This window comes from Ovis canadensis, chromosome 18, assembly GCF_042477335.2.
Source record: "Ovis canadensis isolate MfBH-ARS-UI-01 breed Bighorn chromosome 18, ARS-UI_OviCan_v2, whole genome shotgun sequence".
NCBI lineage: Eukaryota > Metazoa > Chordata > Mammalia > Artiodactyla > Bovidae > Ovis > Ovis canadensis.
In genome coordinates this window covers 51,294,919-51,315,243 of record NC_091262.1, presented here as the reverse complement: position 1 = coordinate 51,315,243, position 20,325 = coordinate 51,294,919, and positions in this window count along the sequence as shown.

Below are 20,325 nucleotides of genomic sequence, written 5' to 3'. Positions count from 1 at the left end.
TACAAATATATATATATATATATATGTAATTTTCTGTTTGTGACAAAATGAGTACTCCACATTTTATTTTTTAATAAAACAAATTATTCCTTAACCAGTTTTGAACTGTGTGATTTGTGCTTAGTCACTCAACCGTGTCTGAGTCTTTGCAACCCCATGGACTGTAGCCTACCATGCTCCTGTGTCCATGGGAAGTTTCCAGGCAAGAATACTGGAGTGGGTTGCCATGCCCTCCTCCAGGGGATCTTCCCAACCCAGGGATCAAACTCAGGTCTCCCACATTGCAGACAGAGTCTTTATTATCTGAGCCACCAGGGAATCACACAAATCAATCTTTCCTCAGGGGAACAGTCTCCTTCCTGATGCTCTCTATGATCACAGTGCAGATCCCAAGGGAGTCCCCAGTGTACATGTCTCTCTCTCGGTTGTAGAAATGAAAAGCCACATGGCTCTAAAGACATTGGGATATGCTCCACATTCTGCATGTTCTTAAAACCCACCTGGCAGGTATCACCAAGCAGGGGTGATACCATGGTATTTGCTGAGCCTCCAGATTTGAAAGAAACTCTCTGCTAAGATCTTGTTGGAGGAGATCATTGAGATCATCAAGAGGATATGAGTGTCAGATGACCTTCTAGCTGGTCTTAGGAAAACATAGGTGACTTGCCTCCTCCCCTGTCTTTGGAATGTATAGCCTGCACACCATTTCTGCACTAGGAGATGCTTCAAGGACATGCCTTTGAGAGAGTACTGTGTTCCTGAAATCATCTTGACTATGTATGTGACTCAACCCCATTAAGGTCTCTGTATAAAACTTAAGACTATGGCAAGTGGGTGCAGAGATCAATTCATCTCGCAGTCCCTGATCGCTTGCTTATTAAAACTGCACCATATCCATCTGAAAATCAGTTCTTAATATGCATCAGAAGCACTGAAGCTGAAGCTTCAATACTTTGGCCAACTGATGCAAAGAAGTGGGTCACTGGAAAAGACCCTGAGGCTGGGAAAAATTGAGGGCAGGAGAAGAAGGGGGCGACAGAGGAGGAAATGGTTAGATGCTTCATTGGCTCAATGGACATGGGTTTGGGCAAACTCAGGGAGAAAGCGAAAGACAAGGAAGCCTAAGGTGCTGCAGTCCATAGCGTTGCAAAGAGTCAGACATGGCTTAGTTACTGACAACAACAAAATCAACCTGGAATGGTCTGCCTCTTTCCTTGGTCTCTTTTTGTATGCAGGCCATTGTTGAATTTCCCCCAGGGAATTCTTGAGGTTGTAAACCAGCAACTGGTAAACCAACCAGGAGACAGAAGAAATTGGTCTTGTGAAAAACATCCAAGGGGGTGAAATCCTAGGTTGGCTTTGACCTCCACATGAGGAGAGGTTGCCTGAATGTAAGATGCTCATGAATCACCACGTGAATTCAGGGATGCCCCCCAAATGCCAGCTGGTTTAATATATTTGTTTGAAGAACTACATACAGCACACTATAGCAAAGAAGGGAAACCAATGGCTGCCACAGTGGGCTGGCAGTTCACTGGACACCCAATGCCCAATGAGAGGCTAAAAGCTCAAGTTAGAAAGTTGGAAGAGCTGAAGTTGAAGGACTTCAAATTTTCTACTACTCTGTCAGCTTTAAGGCTGGCAGACAAAGTGGGAGAGCAGGATAATAAATGTGTCATTTTACAAAACTAGGATGGTATGCACTCCCTTAGTTTAAGGTCTGAGCACTTTTTACAAAGCCTGATTGGGATGCTAAGAGGTGGAGTCTCTGGGAAAGTCAGGCGAACAGGAGAAAGATGTGGTGACTGACAGTGAAACAAATGGGGCAATCCCTGCCATCTGATCCCTAAAATAAAGGGAAGAAAAGACCAGCAGCAACAAGCCCAGACAGCAGGGCAGCCTCAGATTCAGGGAGCAGTCATGGGGAGAAAAAGTACATCTGCTGAGCTACTGATATTGCTTCCAAGTTCCAGCAAAAGGCATGAGTACCAGGCATGGCGAGTCCTGCTGTGGGATACAGGAAGCCATGGCATTTCTCAGGCAGGAGACAGAGGAGGAGCAATATCACCACACACTCTACCCTCCAGCACCTGTGTGGCACTTAGGGGGTTCAAGGGACTCTCTCCCTTATTGACTGGATTATTCTAACCTGCAAGGCAGCTCAGGCCAGTGATCAGGGATATGTGGCCCTTGAAATCTATAGATGAGGTACAACAAACTCTAAGGGAGTTGGGACTAAGACAGACTACCTATTTCCCTGTCTTTGAAAGCCTTTTTGTGCTACATTCACTGCAGGGATGAAAGCTAAAATACTCCAGCTCATCCCTGCACCTGGTATGGGGTACTGATATCCCATGCTGAGCCCAGCTGTGGGACAAGATATTTATGACAGCAATTCATTGCTGATCTGGGGGAAATGGATGAACCCTGGGGATGGGTACAGGTGGCTATGCGAAAGACCCAAGACAGAGACAGCTTGAGAAGCCAAAAGTCTATGCAAATTCACTGTAAAGGGTCCAGTAAAAATACTGAGGAAGTCAAATGTGGTTTGACCTCATTCCTACTGGAACTCAACCTAAAAAGATAAACCAACAACCCAATGCTGTGTTGGTCAGCCTATGGAAAGCCTTACAACCTGAACAACAGTTCAGAACTGCCTGCCTCTGCCACCCCTACCATACTTAGTGCCCCACCTTGCTCTAGCAGAGTCTTCAGCAATGAAGTCTTGCTTGGCTAGCTGCCTTCCATGCCCCAGGTGTCTGATGCAGGCCAAGATTTCCTTCAAGTGAGAACTCCTGAGGAGATCAGAGGCCTCAGACAAAGCTCAGTATTAAATTATTATTAAATGTTTATAATCTCTCCCACTTAAGAATATACTAAAACAAGAATGAAAATAGAAAAGTATATACACCAGTTAACTTTATGTAATGTAGAATGTGGGTAAGAAATTCTAGAACTTCTCTGGAAGATGAAAAATAGAGGTGAGTGGATAGATAAAATAAAAACAAGGGTTTTAAAAGATGTTAACAGTAGCAGAAGATACAGTATGCTGGCCCTGAAGAATACCGAGGATGACTGGGTTCCAGTAACATAATGACAGCAGAGGTAGAGATGAGAAGTGATGGGAACTGGAGGCACTGAGTACATGTAAATACCACTTTTCCTTCACTCTTGACCCACTTTTTCTAGTCCAGTTACAGAAAATAGCACACAGATCCAAAATAAGTCATCTCTAAAGAGTCTGAACAAACAGTCTTAGAAAAAAGAGTGATGAGATATCTGTCACAGTGATGAGTCTCCATGCTTGTTTGATGTTATGGGTTTCGGTAAATCTAAATAGCTAAATTCCTGCCAGCACATTCTTAGCTGAAGTCTGCCAGCCTGAAAATCCCATCCACTACGAGAAAGTGGATATTCAAGTATAACCAAATATGTGAAAGAAACTTTCAATACAAATAAGAAAGCTAACCTCCAGTCCCAGATGAAAGAATCTACTTCAAACATTGGAGGGAGAAAAGAAAAAACCTATATCTAACTGATATCCTTAGAAAAATCCTTAAGGTTTTATTCACTAAAAAAAAAAAAAGACATTCTATGAAATATCAGGAGAAGAAAAGATGGAATGCAAAATTCCCCCTCAAAATTAGGAACACTGAGAAAATGATAGAACTGAGAAAATCTTGTAGAACTTAGAGCAAAACAAACTGAAAATGTGAGCGACATAAAGGTATACTCTATATTGACAAATAGACAAACAATAATAGAATTCCTGAAGAGAGAAAATATAGATTGTAAAACAAAACTAGTAACAGAAAATTTTACAGTAATAAAAAGTGACAGGAGCCTTAAAATTGGTAGGACCTCAAAAACATGGAAAGGGATTAAGTATATACACACATGGCTACAAATGACTTCAGATAAACATCTCACCATTTTTCCCTTATGCCAAGGATGAAGAATAGGTTACAGAAAGCAAAGGAAAAACAACCACCACCCAAACAAATACCAAAATCTAAAACAAAAACTGAACAAAAGTTAGAATGGAGTTTGCATCAGAAAAAATTACATAATGGAAGATAACAGAAAATGGAAAATTACTCCAAAGCTTTAGATGGAAGCAATTTTCTCTATGAGTTATATGTCCATTAAATTAAAGTTTTAAAGTATGAATACAGAATTAAACATAAGAAAATTTATCTCCTATCCATCTCCATCTAGGAAGTTACCTGCAGATGTACAGAAGCAAACTAAAAAAGTAAATCAAAATGAGAAAGAAGACGGAATACCCAGGGAAAAGCAAATAGGCAGGAGATATTGAAGGGACGTGCACAATGACATTAATAGCTATACACCAAGAGTCCAGCGTAAACATTACAACTGAAAGCAGGAGAAAACAGTGTCCAGATGGTAAAGGCAAGGTGTTAGAAGATCATCAGGGCAGTAAAGGCTAAAATACAATTTAAAATAAAGCAATTAGAAACTATGAAAAAATCATTACAAAAAATAAAATAACATATTATTAGTTATAAATTACTTTGCTTTGTGATGAACCACATATACAACATCATACCATAAATAAAGTAAATTTGGTATTAAAAACCTTTCAAAGTCATCTTTCCTGATGGTGATAGATTCTTTCTATATAATTGCTCTCAAGGTAAATTTCATGAGTAGTAATTGTTGCACAATAAATGCTTATTCTTGCCTTTGGAAAAAGGTTTTCCTTTGGGGAAATGTCCTCTCACATTCATGTCATATGAGCACACTGCAATTCTATTTCTTCAAACCACCATGGGTACAATACAGACAAATGGCTTCATTCACAGGTGTATGTGTTATACTGGAGGAGTTACTTTCTGAAATCTCTCTTGATTTGCTTGCATTTTCTTCCTCTTTTTTTATATCAACTGCACCTTGTTTCACCTCTCTACTGATGTTTATCATCTGCCACATACTAGAGATTTTTAAGTATTTGTTTCATCCTCCCTACGGGACTGAATATTTTCTAGGAACAGGTATTCTCACTTACTTCTACCTTCAGCACCTTGGCTACAACAGGTGCTTCCTCGATATGTCTTGAATTAAGACAACAGATTAAATCTCCTTAAGCCTTGCTTAGATACAAATCTTGGACAGAAGTTGTTAAGACAAAGTTCTAGGGAGTGCTTTTTCACAAAGCTCAGAGATTGCTTCCCTATATACTTGATAAAAAAGAAATTTTCAAATGTTAGGTGGGAGCTTTTATTATTTCACCTCCAATTTAAGCCCTTCCAGGGCCCCCACTATGTAATATATCCATTAACAAAAGAGCCTAATATTGAAGACTTTTCTCTGTTAGATTGTAGCTTTCAGGGCCTTCATTTTAATAATTATATAATGTACATTTGCACTCAATAACTACTAGCTGAAAGTCTGATTTAATAAACTAATGAAGTATTTTAGAATAGGAAATCTAAGCCTACCACTTCTTATTTCAAGCAGTCATGAATATGCCACAGAGAAAACACCTGGAAGTTAAAAGTTTTTATTTCACTAAGAAAAATCCATAAAAGAGAAATAAAATTCCTGCCACCCTCACTCAGTAGGATACCACAAAGATTAATGAGGTAATGCAATAAAAAGTGCTTTGAGCTATTCATACGAATGGTGCTTTACAAATGTACTTCATTGTAATTATTCTCTGCATTTACCTTTAATGCCATATCTAAAGGATTTTGAATTAGAAAGGACAGTAACTTTCCATTATACAAAAGTTTTTTCAAAGTCATCTATTCCAATCTTGACCCCTAGGTAATTTTTTTTCTCAATTAAAATAGTCACCTTATATAATTTGTATTGTAGATTAGTTTAATGAATTAGGCTAGATGATATATGTATAAAGTTACTGGTTCTGGGAAAGACCCTAGTAAATACATGTTTTTGTTATTTCTATAATCAAAATATTTATAGTAGAAATTAATTTAAAAGTTCTGTCAATGAAATTTCGAGGTGCATCTGGAACAACAGGGATACCAATTAAAGTTGGAATGTTGGTATTTGATAGACTCTCAGAATAAATTGGGCTTCCCTGGTGGCTCAGATGGTAAAAGTGTCTGCCTGCAATGTGGGAGACCCGGGTTTGATCCCTGGGTCAGGAAGATGCCCCAGAGAAGGAAATGGCAACTCACTCCAGTACTCTTGCCTGGAAAATTCCATGGATGGAGAAGCCTGGTGGGCTACAGTCCATGGCATCACAAAGAGTTGGACACAACTGAGTGGCTTCACTTTCATTTTCAGAATAAATTGAGATCAAATTCTTGGATGATAATTGGTTGCTTGTTTGTATATTTTTGTGCAACCTGTTGCCAAATCATATAAATTTTAAAATTGAACTTCAACAGAATGGAGAATCTAGAAATAAACCCACATACCTATAGTCAATTGAACTTCAACAAAAGAGACAAGAACATACAATGGGGAAAAGACAGTTTTTTCAGCAAGTGGTGTTGATAAAGTTGGACAGCCTCATTTAAATCAATGAAGTTAGAACAAACCTTCAACACCATACACAAAAATAAACTCAAACTGGTTTAAAGGCTTAAATAAAGACAGGGCACCATAAAACTCCTACCAGAGAACAGAAGGGAAACATTTGCTGACATAAATTGTACCATTGTTTTCCTAGATCAGTTTACCAAGGCAACAGAAATAAAAGCAAAAATAAACAAATGGGACCTAATCAAACATAAACTTTTACAGAACAAAGGAAATCATAAACAAAACAAAAGGCAAACCAGTGACTGGGTGACCAACAAGGGCTTAATTTCCAAAATATGCAGATAGCTCACACAAGTCAATAAAAGAAAAACAAACAATCCAGCTAAAAATAGGCAGAAGACCTAAATAGACATTTCTCCATGAAGACATACAGATAGTCAACAGGCACATGAAAAGATGGCCAACATGGCTAATTATTAGAGAAATGCCCACCAAAATTACAATGAAGTACCACCTCACACCAGTAAGAATGACCAACATTAAAATGTCTACAACTAACAAATGCTGACTAAAGTGTGGGAAAAAGGGAACTCTCCTACACTGTTGGTAGGAATGTAAATTGGTACAGCCACTATGGAGAACAGTATGGAAGTTCCTCAAAAATCTAAAAATAGAGTTGCCATTTGATCCAGAAATCCCACTCCTGGATGTATACCTTGGCAAAATTATAATTTAAAAAGATACATGCACCTCTGTATTCATATTGGCACTATTTACAATAGCCAGCACATGGAACAAAACCTACATTCCATTAAAAAATGAATGGAAAAAGAAACTGTGAGATACACACACACACACACACACACACACACACACACACACACATATATATGTATATGACAAAGAATGAGATGGTTGGATGGTACCACTGACTCAAAAGGACATGAGTCTGAGAAAACTGCAGGATAGTGAAGGACAGGGAAGCCAGAATGTGTGTGTTAAGCTGCTTCAGTCATGACTGACTCTGCAATCCTATGCACTGTAGCTCACCAAGCTCCTCTGTCCATGGGATTCTCCAGGCATGAATCCATGGATTGCCATGGGATTGCTGTGGGTCGCCATGCCCTCCTCCAGGGGATCTTCTTGACCCAGGGATTGAACTCTCATCTTTTATATCTCCTTCATTAGCAGGTGGGTTCTGTACCACCAGAGCCACCTGGGAAGCCCCATAGGAGAATATACGTATATTTAAATAAACTGCATACACTGTATATCAACTATACTCCCAAAAATAAAAAAATAAAACTGAATTTTGCAAAACTGTTCACAATGACAGCCTAAGTCTAATAGGTCAAGTTGTAAAAGAAGCAATTCACTAAGTGATCATTATTGAAACATGTTAGTTTTTGGACTACAGGAGACATAATCCAGAGACAGACTGCTTTCAATGTAGTAAACTGGATCTATTAATATCCAATATTAAATAACATCCTATGTTGAACAAAAATCATGGTGATAAACCTATGTGCAGTTACCTAAGCCTATAAGCATCACACTTCCTGATTTCAAAATACAAGTTACAGTATTCAAACTAGTTAGGTACTGGCATAAAAACATACATATTAATGAATTAATTATAAAGCCCAGAAATAAACCCATGTATTTAAAATCAACTGGTTTTCAGCAAGAGTGCCAAGAGTAAACAATGGGAAAAGGATAGTCTCTTCAACAATGGTATTGGGAAAAATGGATGTTCACAAGCAAAAGAATGAAACTAAACCCCTAATTTAGACCACTCAGAAAAATAAACATAAAATGGATTCAAGACTGAAACGTAAGACTTGAAACTATATAACTCCCAGAAGAAAACAGAGGGGAGAACCTCTTTGACACTGGTCTTAGCAAGGATTTTATGTATACGATAGCAAATTAAAATCAAAACCATAGTGAGACATTATCCCACACATTAGCTGTTATCAAAAAGTCAAGAGTTAACTACTGCTGCTGAAAATGCAGGGAAAAGGAAACTCTTGTTCAGTTGGTGTGAATATAAATTGGTATAGCCATTATTGGGAAAAATAGTATAGAGATTCTTTAAAAAATGAAATAAAGAACTACCATATGCACTTGCAATTCCACTTCTGGGTATACATTCAAGGAAACAAAACCATTATCTCAAAGAGGTATCTGTACTCCCTTGTTATTGCAGCATTATTTACAATAGCCAAGCCATGGAAACAACCAAAGTGTCATACAAATAAGTGGATGAAGAAAATGTGGTATATATAACAGGAGAATATTATTCAACCACAAGACCAAGGAAGTCTTGCCATTTGCCACAAAATGGATGACCTTGAGGACACTATGCTAAGTGAAATAAGTCAGAGAAAGACAAATATTTTATGATCTAATTTTTATATGAAATTAAAAAAAATCTTAAACTTATAGAAACGGAGAACAGATTGGTAAATGCCAGGGTGGTGTGTGTTTGTGTATGCGGGTGGGTGGTAATAAATGGGTGTAGGCTGTGAAAGGGTATAAACTTCTGGCTATGGGATAAATAAGATGTAGATATCATGTGCAGTATGAAGAGTTGATAATACTGTATTACACATCTGAAAGGCTTCCCCAATAGCTCAGTTGGTAAAGAATCCACCTGCAATGCAGGAGACCCCAGTTCAATTCCTGGGTCAGGAAGATCCCCTGGAGGGGGATAGGCTACCCACTCCAGTATTCTTGGACTTCCCTTGTGGCTCAGCTGGTAAAGAATCCACCTGCACATATGAAAGTTACTAAGAGTAAATCTTCAAAAAATCCTCACTGCAGAAAAAATATGTATGTAACTATGTGAGGTGATGGATGTATAAACTAACTTTATCATGATAACACTTCATAACATCACACACATATCAAATAATAATATTGCGTACTTTAAACTTGCACATATATGTCAATTATATCTAAATAAATCTGAAAAAAAGTTAAAAATAGAAAACAGAAAGAAAGACAAAACTAAGGAAATGTGATAGGTTGACATCTAAAATGGTCCCCAATGCTTTCTATCTCTCAGTACTCATGTCTTGCATACTCTGGGTTTTGGCGGAACACATGATTTGTTTTCCACCAGTAGAATGCGACATGGAGATGGATCTCATTTCTGTGATTGTATTATAAAATACTGTAACTTCTTTACTGCTAGCAGGTTTCACTATTGGTTTTTTGGTTTACATGGTTGATGTAGGAAACTGTCAGGCAGTTAAGGCCAACAAGGCAATGGACTACAGGGCCTCTGACCAACAGTCAATGAGAAGCTACGGTCCTCAGTCCAACAACACTTAGGAACCAAGGGCTGTAAACAACTACTTTCTGAACTTGAAATTAGATCCTTTTCTAGTTGAGCTATCAGATGAAACCACAGACTTTGGCCTTGGTTGAAACTTGGTGATAGGCTAAACGGAGAATTTTGGCAAGCCACACCTGGATGCTTGAGCCATAGAAACTAAGATACAACAGGTAAGTTGTTTTTAAGTCATTAATTTTTGGTGTGATTTGTTAAGCAGCAAAAGACATCTGTTGTGTATTTTACATTTGGAAGCTTGTATGGAATTGATTTTTTCTTTTTTTTTAATGAGTATGTGACAAGTAAATATTTGAAGTTTTGCAAAAATTTAATGGAATCAAGCCAGTACCCATGAGTTGTAATACTACTAAGATCTTTTTTTCTAAAACGAAAAAGGGCATGCAATTTGCAATGTTAAAAGCTTACAACCTGCCTATATAGCTGTAGGCTTGGACAACGGTTTTCAAAGTTTTGTAAGATGCAGATAACAATGTTTGCTTCACTTATAAAAGAACACAGAGTTGAAACTCATTTTCTTATAAAATAACCTTAGAAGGTCAGTAAAAATGTAGAGGAAAAAGTCTAAGACATGCCTTGATTTCCTGAGTACATTCAAAGTTGCTATGAGTAACTTCAAACAATAACATCTCTCTGAGGCAGATTTTTTCCAGTGGAGAAACTCTGTTTGGACTGGCTCTTTGATGACCATCTGTATTAAGCTCCTGTGTTACCCTTGTGTATTTGTCCACTGTGTTTTTCTGCCTTTCTGTATGTTTTGTAGTTTTCTTGATAGTAAGACAAGATGTACTGGGTAAAAGGAACAGCTATAAATAGATCTTTAGTAATATGGCGGTGATGTGTGGTAGGAGAGGAAGGGTTCTATAGTCCTATGATTGGGTCTTAGTCTCTTAGTGAGCCTATGCTTCTGGACTTTGAACTTCACAAGTGTTTAATTTTTTTTCTACCCCTTAGGTGGAAGAGGATGACTAGAATGGGCTAGAGTTGGATATTCTCCTTCCCCGGGTAAGGCAGTCTCTGATAATATTCCAGCCATTCAAGCTTTGGTTTCACCTGAGGACAGGCCTTGTTGAGAAGAGCCAAGTGCCCTGGCTTCTTACTCTCTGCCCTCCCCACCCCCTGCCCTCCCCATACCCACCTCCAACTCCCCAACCTGCCCCCCAAGCAAGCCATAAAAAAAAAAAAGTTTCCTCTTTCTCTCCTCCAGCACAGTTTGCAGCAATTTTTCTCTGATATTTATTGTGGGAATTTCATTGAGCTAGACATAAACCACACAAGACTGCAGGGGGACATCTAGCAGTGGGTCCCCATGGATTATTTAAACTCTCAGATTTGTCCACACCTAGCTTCCAGCAATTGATCCATTACAGTTCTGACTTTCTCATGCAGGTACTGGTTGCCGGTGCTCATTCCCACCGCAGTTTCTGCTCATGAGTCTCTGCTCTGGTAAGGTGAGACTTGGTGTATTTGCCAGTCTATCTGTCCATTCTCAGGGCAGTAGCTTGCCCTGTGTCCTCCCCTCTCTTAAGGATCCAAGAACAGTTACTAATTTTCCAGTCTGTTTAGCTTTTTATTTGTTAGAACAGAGTGGAGACTTTCAAGCTAATTTTCAGAAAATGAAAACTAAAGTCCTCAAAACCTGCTCTACATTTAGATGTGTATTTACCCTCCAGGCTACTCCTTCACTTTTTTGGAAGTTCGGGAATTTCACAGACTTATTCTCCCCCCACTGCTCTCATTATTAAATTAGATATTTTCAACATTAATATGGTGACAATCCTAAATTCTGTTCACACAAATACCCTCCAAGCTATAATAAAATCCATCACCATCCTACTATTTAAGCAACATTTATCAAGACCTCAATCTAGACCTTCTGTCGGAAGGTAGCTGAAGTTTCTACAGTAGACCACTTAGCATCAGTGCAAAGGTCTAGAATGTGGCCTACCTACCTCAGAAACTTTAGCAACCATGCATTATAAATCTGAGCTGCCTCAGTCCTTTCTTCTCTTTAAACTTGTTACTGTTTTAATCTTCAATCCCTTTTCATTTCATTTTAACCCATAAATTACCACTAAGCCATACATTTTTTCTAGTTCAATGTGAGACATTTTATTATTCTTCCAAGTATCCACCCCCTTCTCTGAATAGTTTTATATTTCTTAATCTTCCAGGCCTCCCTATAGGATGCATATATTAACATATCCCATGATCAGGCTTGACCATGTGAAATGGCTTGCTTTGGTCAATGAGATGTTAGTGGCCACAAGTGCAATATTAGAAAAGATTCTTTTAAGAAGACAAAGAGTAGAATGGAGCCAAACCCAGGCTGACTTGAAGATCTGTCATCAAAACTTAAAAGCTTTTTGCCATTATCCACTAAGATTTTAGGGTTGTTGGTTGTCACAGGGAGAGCTGACTCACATACCCAAATTGAGCCCCACTGGCCAAGTATCTTTCACCAGCATTCTTTTCTCCTTGACTTTCTGCCTCACATGCAAAAAGTCCTCAAAAAGATCTCCATCCTTAAATATGGTTTTCCCTGCTGCTGCTGCTGCTAAGTCACTTCAGTCGTGTCCGACTCTGTGTGACCCCAGTGATGGCAGCCCACCAGGTTCCCCCATCCCTGGGATTCTTCAGGCAAGAACACTGGAGTGGGTTGCCGTTTCCTTCTCCAATGCATGAAAATGAAAAGTGAAAGTGAAGTCGCTCAATCGTGTCCAACTCCTAGTGACCCCATGGACTGCAGCCTACCACGCTCCTCCATCCGTGGGATTTTCCAGGCAAGAGTACTGGAATGGGGTGCCACTGCCTTCTCTTATGGTTTTCCCTAACTGACACCAATTCACATTCTAAGAGCTTCTGATAAAAATTATAGAAATAGGTACTTGATTGCCATTATAAATTCTAAGTTTCCAAACTTAGACCTCTCAAATAATTTATTAATCTTTTTAGCTATCCATGATGAGCAACTTTTATTATTGTAATTGCTATTCCAGAACTCCTTCCCTCAAGTCTCCTACTCATACAGCACACCCTTCTTTTTCAGACTCCTTTGCATCCATCTTATATACACATTAATCTTGATGTAGGCACTTATTTACATATGCAGCCATTCTTTCCTTCTTTCTCCCCATCTTTGTAACCTATACCACTTTTCCACTTCAGGAGAAATACTACTACTCATGTTTTACCTCATTACTACCTTATTTGACATTTTCTTGGATTTTGATATAATTTTACCTTCTTTCTAAGTTATAAATGTTCCATCTGTTATTTGTCCATCCTACAAAGCAAAAGAGCTCCCAGTCCCAACTATGGGCCCTTCTTTTATCTAATTTCTCTCCACTATCATGCTCAACCTTTTGAGTATGGACTATAATTGTTCCTCCCTTCTCAATTACATCTCAGCCCCTTAAACCCAACTTTTATCTCCACCCTTATATTTAACCTACTTTGACAAACTTATTACCTCCAATTTCTTAAAACTTTAATGTTCAACTCACTGTTACTGTACTTTTCTATCCTGAATTTTTTTTCAGTATATAGCATTTTTTATTTTTTATTTATTTTTATTTTTATTTTATTTTGCTTTACAATACTATATTGGTTTCGCCACACATTGACATGAATCCACCATGGGTATACATGAGTTCCCAATTCTGAACCCCCTCCCACCTCCCACCCCATATCATCTCTCTGGATCATCCCTGTGCACCAGCCCCAAGCATCCTGTATCTTGCATCGGACATAGACTGGCGATTCGTTTCTTACATGATAGTATACATGTTTCAATGCCATTCTCCCAAATCATCCCACCCTCTCCCTCTCCCTCAGAGTCCAAAAGTCCATTCTATACATCGGTGTCTCTTTTGCTGTCTCACATACAGGGTTATCATTGCCAGCTTTCTAAATTCCATATATATGTGTTAGTATACTGTATTGGTGTTTTTCTTTCTGGCTTACTTCACTCTGTATATTCGGCTCCAGTTTCATCCAGCTCATTAGAACTGATTCAAATGTATTCTTTTTGATGGCTGTGTAATATTCCATTGTGTATATGTACCACTGCTTTCTTATCCATTCATCTGCTGATGGACATCTAGGTTGTTTCCATGTCCTGGCTATTATAACCAGTGCTGCGATGAACATTGGGGTACACGTGTCTCTTTCAATTCTGGTTTCCTCGGTGTGTATGCCCAGCGGTGGGATTGCTGGGTCATAAGGCAGTTCTGTTTCCAGTTTTTTAAGGAATCTCCACACTATTCTCCATAGTGGCTGTACTAGTTTGCATTCCCACCAACAGTGTCAGAGGGTTCCCTTCTCTCCACACCCTCTCCAGCATTTATTGCTTGTAGACTTTTGGATCACAGCCATTCTGACTGGTGTGAAGTGGTACCTCACTGTGGTTTTGATTTGCAATTCTCTAATAATGAGTGATGTTGAGCATCTTTTCATGTGTTTGTTAGCCATCCGTATGTCTTCTTTGGAGAAATGTCTATTTAGTTCTTTGGCCCATTTTTTGATTGGGTCATTTATTTTTCTGGAATTGAGCTGCAGGAGTTGCTTGTATATTTTTGAGATTAGTTGTTTGTCAGTTGCTTCATTTGCTATTATTTTCTCCCATTCTGAAGGCTGTCTTTTCACCTTGCTTATAGTTTCCTTTGTTGTGCATAATCTTTTAATTTTAATTACATCCCATTTGTTTGTTTTTGCTTTTATTTCCAGAATTCTGGGGAGTGGATCATAGAGGAGCCTGCTGTGATTTATGTCAGAGAGTGTTTTGCCTATGTTCTCCTCTAGGAGTTTTACAGTTTCTGGTCTTACATTTAGATCTTTAATCCATTTTGAGTTTATTTTTGTGTGCGGTGTTAAAAAGTGATCTAGTTTCATTCTTTTACAAGTTGTTGACCAGTTTTCCCAGCACCACTTGTTAAAGAGATTGTCTTTACTCCATTGTATATTCTTGCCTCCTTTGTCAAAGATAAGGTGTCCATATGTGCATGGATTTATCTCTGGGCTTTCTATTTTGTTCCATTGATCTATATTTCTGGCTTTGTGCCAGTACCATACTGTCTTGATGACTGTGGCTTTGTAGTAGAGCCTGAAGTCAGGCAAGTTGATTCCTCCAGTTCCATTCTTCTTTCTCAAGATTGCTTTGGCTATTTGAGGTTTTTTTGTATTTCCATACAAATCTTGAAATTATTTGTTCTAGTTCTGTGAAAAATACCGCTGGTAGCTTGATAGGAATTGCATTGCATTTGTAGATTGCTTTGGGTATTATACTCATTTTCACCATATTGATTCTTCCAATCCATGAACATGGTATATTTCTCCATATATTAGTGTCCTCTTTGATTTCTTTCATTAGTGTTTTATAGTTTTCTATATATAGGTCTTTAGTTTCTTTAGGTAGATATACACCTAAGTATTTTATTCTTTTCGTTGCAATGGTGAATGGAATTGTTTCCTTAATTTCTTTTTCTACTTTCTCATTATTCATGTATAGGAATGCAAGGGATTTCTGTGTGTTGTTTTTATATCCTGCAACTTTACTATATTCATTGATTAGCTCTAGTAATTTTCTGGTGGAGTCTTTAGGGTTTACTATGTAGAGGATCATGTCATCTGCAAACAGTGAGAGTTTTACTTCTTCTTTTCCAATTTGGATTCCTTTTATTTCTTTTTCTGCTCTGACTGCTGTGGCCAAAACTTCCAGAACTATGTTGAATAGTAGTGGTGAAAGTGGGCACCCTTGTCTTGTTCCTGACTTTAGGGGAAATGCTTTCAATTTTTCACCATTGAGGATAATGTTTGCTGTGGGTTTGTCATATATAGCTTTTCTTATGCTGAGGTATGATCCTTCTATTCCTGCTTTCTGGAGAGTTTTTATCATAAAAGGATGTTGAATTTTGTCAAAGGCCTTCTCTGCATCTATTGAGATAATCATATGGCTTTTATTTTTCAATTTGTTAACGTGATGAATTACATTGATTGATTTGTGGATACTGAAGAATCCTTGCATCCCTGGGATAAAGCCCACTTGGTCGTGATGTGTGACCTTTTTAGTGTGTTGTTGGATTCTGATTGCTAGAATTTTGTTGAGGACTTTTGCATCTATGTTCATCAGTGATATTGGCCTGTAGTTTTCTTTTTTGGTAGCATCTTTCTCAGGTTTTGGTATTAGGGTGATGGTGGCCTCATAGAATGAGTTTGGAAGTTTACCTTCCTCTGCAATTTTCTGGAAGAGTTTGAGTAGGATAGGTGTTAGCTATTCTTGAAATTTTTGGTAGAATTCAGCTGTGAAGCCATCTGGACCTGGGCTTTTGTTTGCTGGAAGATTTCTGATTACAGTTTCAATTTCCATGCTTCTGATGGGTCTGTTAAGATTTTCTATTTCTTCCTGGTTCAGTTTTGGAAAGTTGTACTTTTCTAAGAATTTGCCCATTTCTTCCACGTTGTCCATTTTATTGGCATATAATTGCTGATAGTAGTCTCTTATGATCCTTTCTATTTCTGTGTTGTCTGTGATCTCTCCATTTTCATTTCTAATTTTATTGATTTGATTTTTCTCTCTTTGTTTCTTAATGAGTCTGGCTAACGGTTTGTCAATTTTATTTATCCTTTCAAAGAACCAGCTTTTGGCTTTGTTGATTTTTGCTATGGTCTCTTTTGTTTCTTTTGCATTTATTTCTGCCCTAATTTTTAAGATTTCTTTCCTTCTACTAACTCTGGGGTTCTCCAACTCTTCCTTTTCTAGTTGCTTTAGGTGTAGAGTTAGGTTATTTATTTGACTTTTTTCTTGTTTCTTGAGGTATGCCCGTATTGCTATGAACTTTCCTCTTAGTACTGCTTTTACAGTGTCCCACAGGTTTTGGGTTGTTGCGTTTTCATTTTCATTAGTTTATATGCATATTTTGATTTCTTCTGTGATTTGTTGGTTATTCAGAAGTGTGTTGTTCAGCCTCCATATGTTGGAATTTTTAATAGGTTTTCTCCTGTAATTGAGACCTAATCTTAATGCATTATGGTCAGAAAAGATGCTTGGAATGATTTTGATTTTTTTAAATTTATCAAGGTTAGACTTATGGCCCAGGATGTGATCTATCCTGGAGAAGGTTCTGTGAGCACTTGAGAAAAAGGTGAAATTCATTGTTTTGGGGTGAAATGTCCTATAGATATCAATTAGGTCTAACTGGTCTATTGTACCATTTAAAGTTTGCATTTCTTTGTTAATTTTCTGTTTAGTTGATCTGTCCATAGGTTTGAGTGGGGTATTAAAGTCTCCCACTATTATTGTGTTATTGTTAATTTCCCCTTTCATAATTGTTAGCATTTGTCTTACATATTGCGGTGCTCCTATGTTGGGTGCATATATATTTATAATTGTTATATCTTCTTCTTGGATTGATCCTTTGATCATTATGTAGTGGCCGTCTTTGTCTCTTTTCACAGCCTTTGTTTTAAAGTCTATTTTATCAGGTATGAGTGTTGCCACTCCTGCTTTCTTTTGGTCTCTATTTGCATGGAATATCTTTTTCCAGCCCTTCACTTTCAGTCTCCCTTGTTTTGAGGTGGGTCTCTTGTAAGCAGCATATAGAGGGGTCTTGTTTTTGTATCCGTTCAGCCAGTCTTTGCCTTTTGGTTGGGACATTCAACCCATTTACATTTAAGGTAATTATTGATAAGTATGATCCCATTTCCATTTACTTTATTGTTTTGGGTTTGGGTTTATACACCCTTTTTGTGTTTCCTGTCTAGAGAATATCCTTTAGAATTTGTTGGAGAGCTGGTTTGGTGGTGCTGAATTCTCTCAGCTTTTGCTGGTCTGTAAAGCTTTTGATTTCTCCTTCGTATTTGAATGAGAACCTTGCTGGGTACAGTAATCTGGGCTGCAGGTTATTTTCTTTCATCACTTTAAGTATGTCTTGCCATTCCCTCCTGGCCTGAAGAGTTTCTATTGAAAGATCAGCTGTTATCCTTATGGGATTCCCCTTGTGTGTTATTTGTTGGTTTTGCCTTGCTGCTTTTAATATTTGTTCTTTGTGTTTGACCTTTGTTAATTTGATTAATATGTGTCTTGGGGTGTTTCGCCTTGGATTTATCCTGTTTGGAACTCTCTGGGTTTCCTGGACTTGGGTGATTATTTCCTTCCCCATTTTAGGGAAGTTTTCAACTATTATCTCCTCAAGGATTTTCTCATGGTCTTTCTTTTTGTCTTCTTCTTCTGGGACTCCTATAATTCGAATGTTGGAGTATTTCATATTGTCCTGGAGGCCTCTGAGATTGTCCTCATTTCTTTTAATTTGTTTTTCTTTTTTCCTCTCTGATTCATTTATTTCTACCATTCTATCTTCTATTTCACTAATCCTATCTTCTACCTCCGTTATTCTACTATTTGTTGCCTCCAGAGTGTTTCTGTTCTCATTTATGCGTTATTCATTATATAGTGACTCTTTTTTATTTCTTCTAGGTCCTTGTTAAACCTTTCTTGCATCCTCAATCCTTGTCTCTAGGCTGTTTATCTGTGATTCCATTTTGGTTTCAAGATTTTGGATCATTTTCACTATCAATATTTGGAATTCTTTCTCAGGTAGATTCCCTATCTCTTCCTCTTTTGTTTGGTTTGGTGGACATTTCTCCTGTTCCTTTACCTGCTGAGTATTCCTCTGTCTCTTCATCTTGGTTATATTGCTGTGTTTGGGGTGGCCTTTCTATATTCTGGGAATTTGTGGAGTTCTGTTTATTGTGGAGCTTCCTCACTGTGAGTGGGGTTGTATCAGTGGCTTGTCAAGGTTTCCTGGTTAGGCAGGCTTGTGTTAGAGTTCTGGTGGTTGGAGCTGGGTTTCTTCTCTCTGGAGTGCAATGGAGTGACCAGTAATGGGTTATGAGACGTCAGTGGTTTTGGAGTAACTTTGAGCTGCCTGCATATTGAAGCTCAGGGATGTGTTCCTGTGTTGCTGGAGAATTTGCATGGTATGTCTTGCTCTGGAACTTGTTGGCCCTTGGGTGGAGCTTGGTTTTAGTGTAGGTATGGAGGTGTTTGATGAGCTCCTATTGCTTAATGTTCCCTGAATTCAGGAGTTCTCATGTTCTCAGGCTTTGGATTTAAGCCTCCTGCTTCTGGTTTTCAGTTTTATTTTTACAGTAGCCTCTAGACTTCTCCATCTATACAGCACTGATGATAAAACATCTAGGTTAAAGATGAAAAGTTTCTCCACATTGAGGGACACCCAGAGAGGTTCACTGAGTTACATGGAGAAGAGAAGGAGGGGGTAGTTAGAGGTGACTGGAATGAGATGCGGTGGGATCAAAAGAGGAGAGAGCAAGCTAGCCAGTAATCACTTCCTTATGTGTGCTCCACAGTCTGGACCGCTCAGAGGTATTCATGGAGTTATACAGGGAAGAGGAGAGGGAGGACATAGACAGAGGTGGCCAGGAGGATAAAAGAGGGAAATGGAAAGGAGAGAGACAAATCCAGCCAGTAACCAGTTCCTTAGGTGTTCTCCACCGTCTGGAACACACAGAGATTCACAGAGTTGGACAGAGAAGAGAAGGGGGAGGGAAGAGACAGAGGCCACCTGGTGGAGAAAAAGGAGAGTCCAAAGGAGGAGAGAGTGGTCAAGCCAGTAGTCTCGCTCTCAGGTAACACTGGGTAGTGAAGTTTGGGTTTTTAAATGTACAAAATTGACAACAAAAACCAAAAAGCAAAGATTAAAAATCTATAGTAGAGGTTGGATTTTCAAAAATACCATATTAAAGAAAAGAAGAAGAAGAAAAAAAAAAAAAGAAAACAAAAAAAACCCACAAAGCCACAAGAACTATTAAAAAACACCAACAACAACCACACAAAGACTATATATGGTGTTTGCTTTAAAAAAATAGAGTCTTTTTTTTTTTTGAAAAGTAGTAGTAGGTTATAGAAATAAAAATTAGAGGAGAAATAGAGGACTTAACAATTTTAAAAAGTTAGGAAAAAAAAAGAAGAACAAAAAGAAAAGAAGAAAAAACAACCCCACAACAGCATCAACAAAAAATAAAAAACAAGAAAAAAGAAAAAAACAAAAAGGAATGATTGTAAAAATAGTAAAGATATATCTGGCCCTTTCTCTGGTGTTGTGGGCAGTGTGGGGTCACTTCCAAGGTGGTTCGTTCTGTTTAACTTCTTCTGTTTGCTGGTCTCTTCAGTGTCTGATTTCCGTCCTGACACAGGGGGTCAGTGGTGGACCCATTTTTTTTTTTTTTTAGGCTCACTTGTTCAGTCGCGCTGTGGGGAAGGAGGGATGCTGCAAACAAATAACACTGTCGTGTGCACGCAGTGTCTCAGCCCTGCTGGGCCTGTCCCTGCTTGCAGCGCACAAACCGCTCCGGCTCTACATTGCTCAGCCAGGAACCATCTGAGGCCGGCCCTAGGCTGCGAGCACCTCCCCGGTCTAAGCTGCTCAGGTTCGGTGCTCAGGTAGCCCTCAGAGGCGCAGATTCAGTTGGGA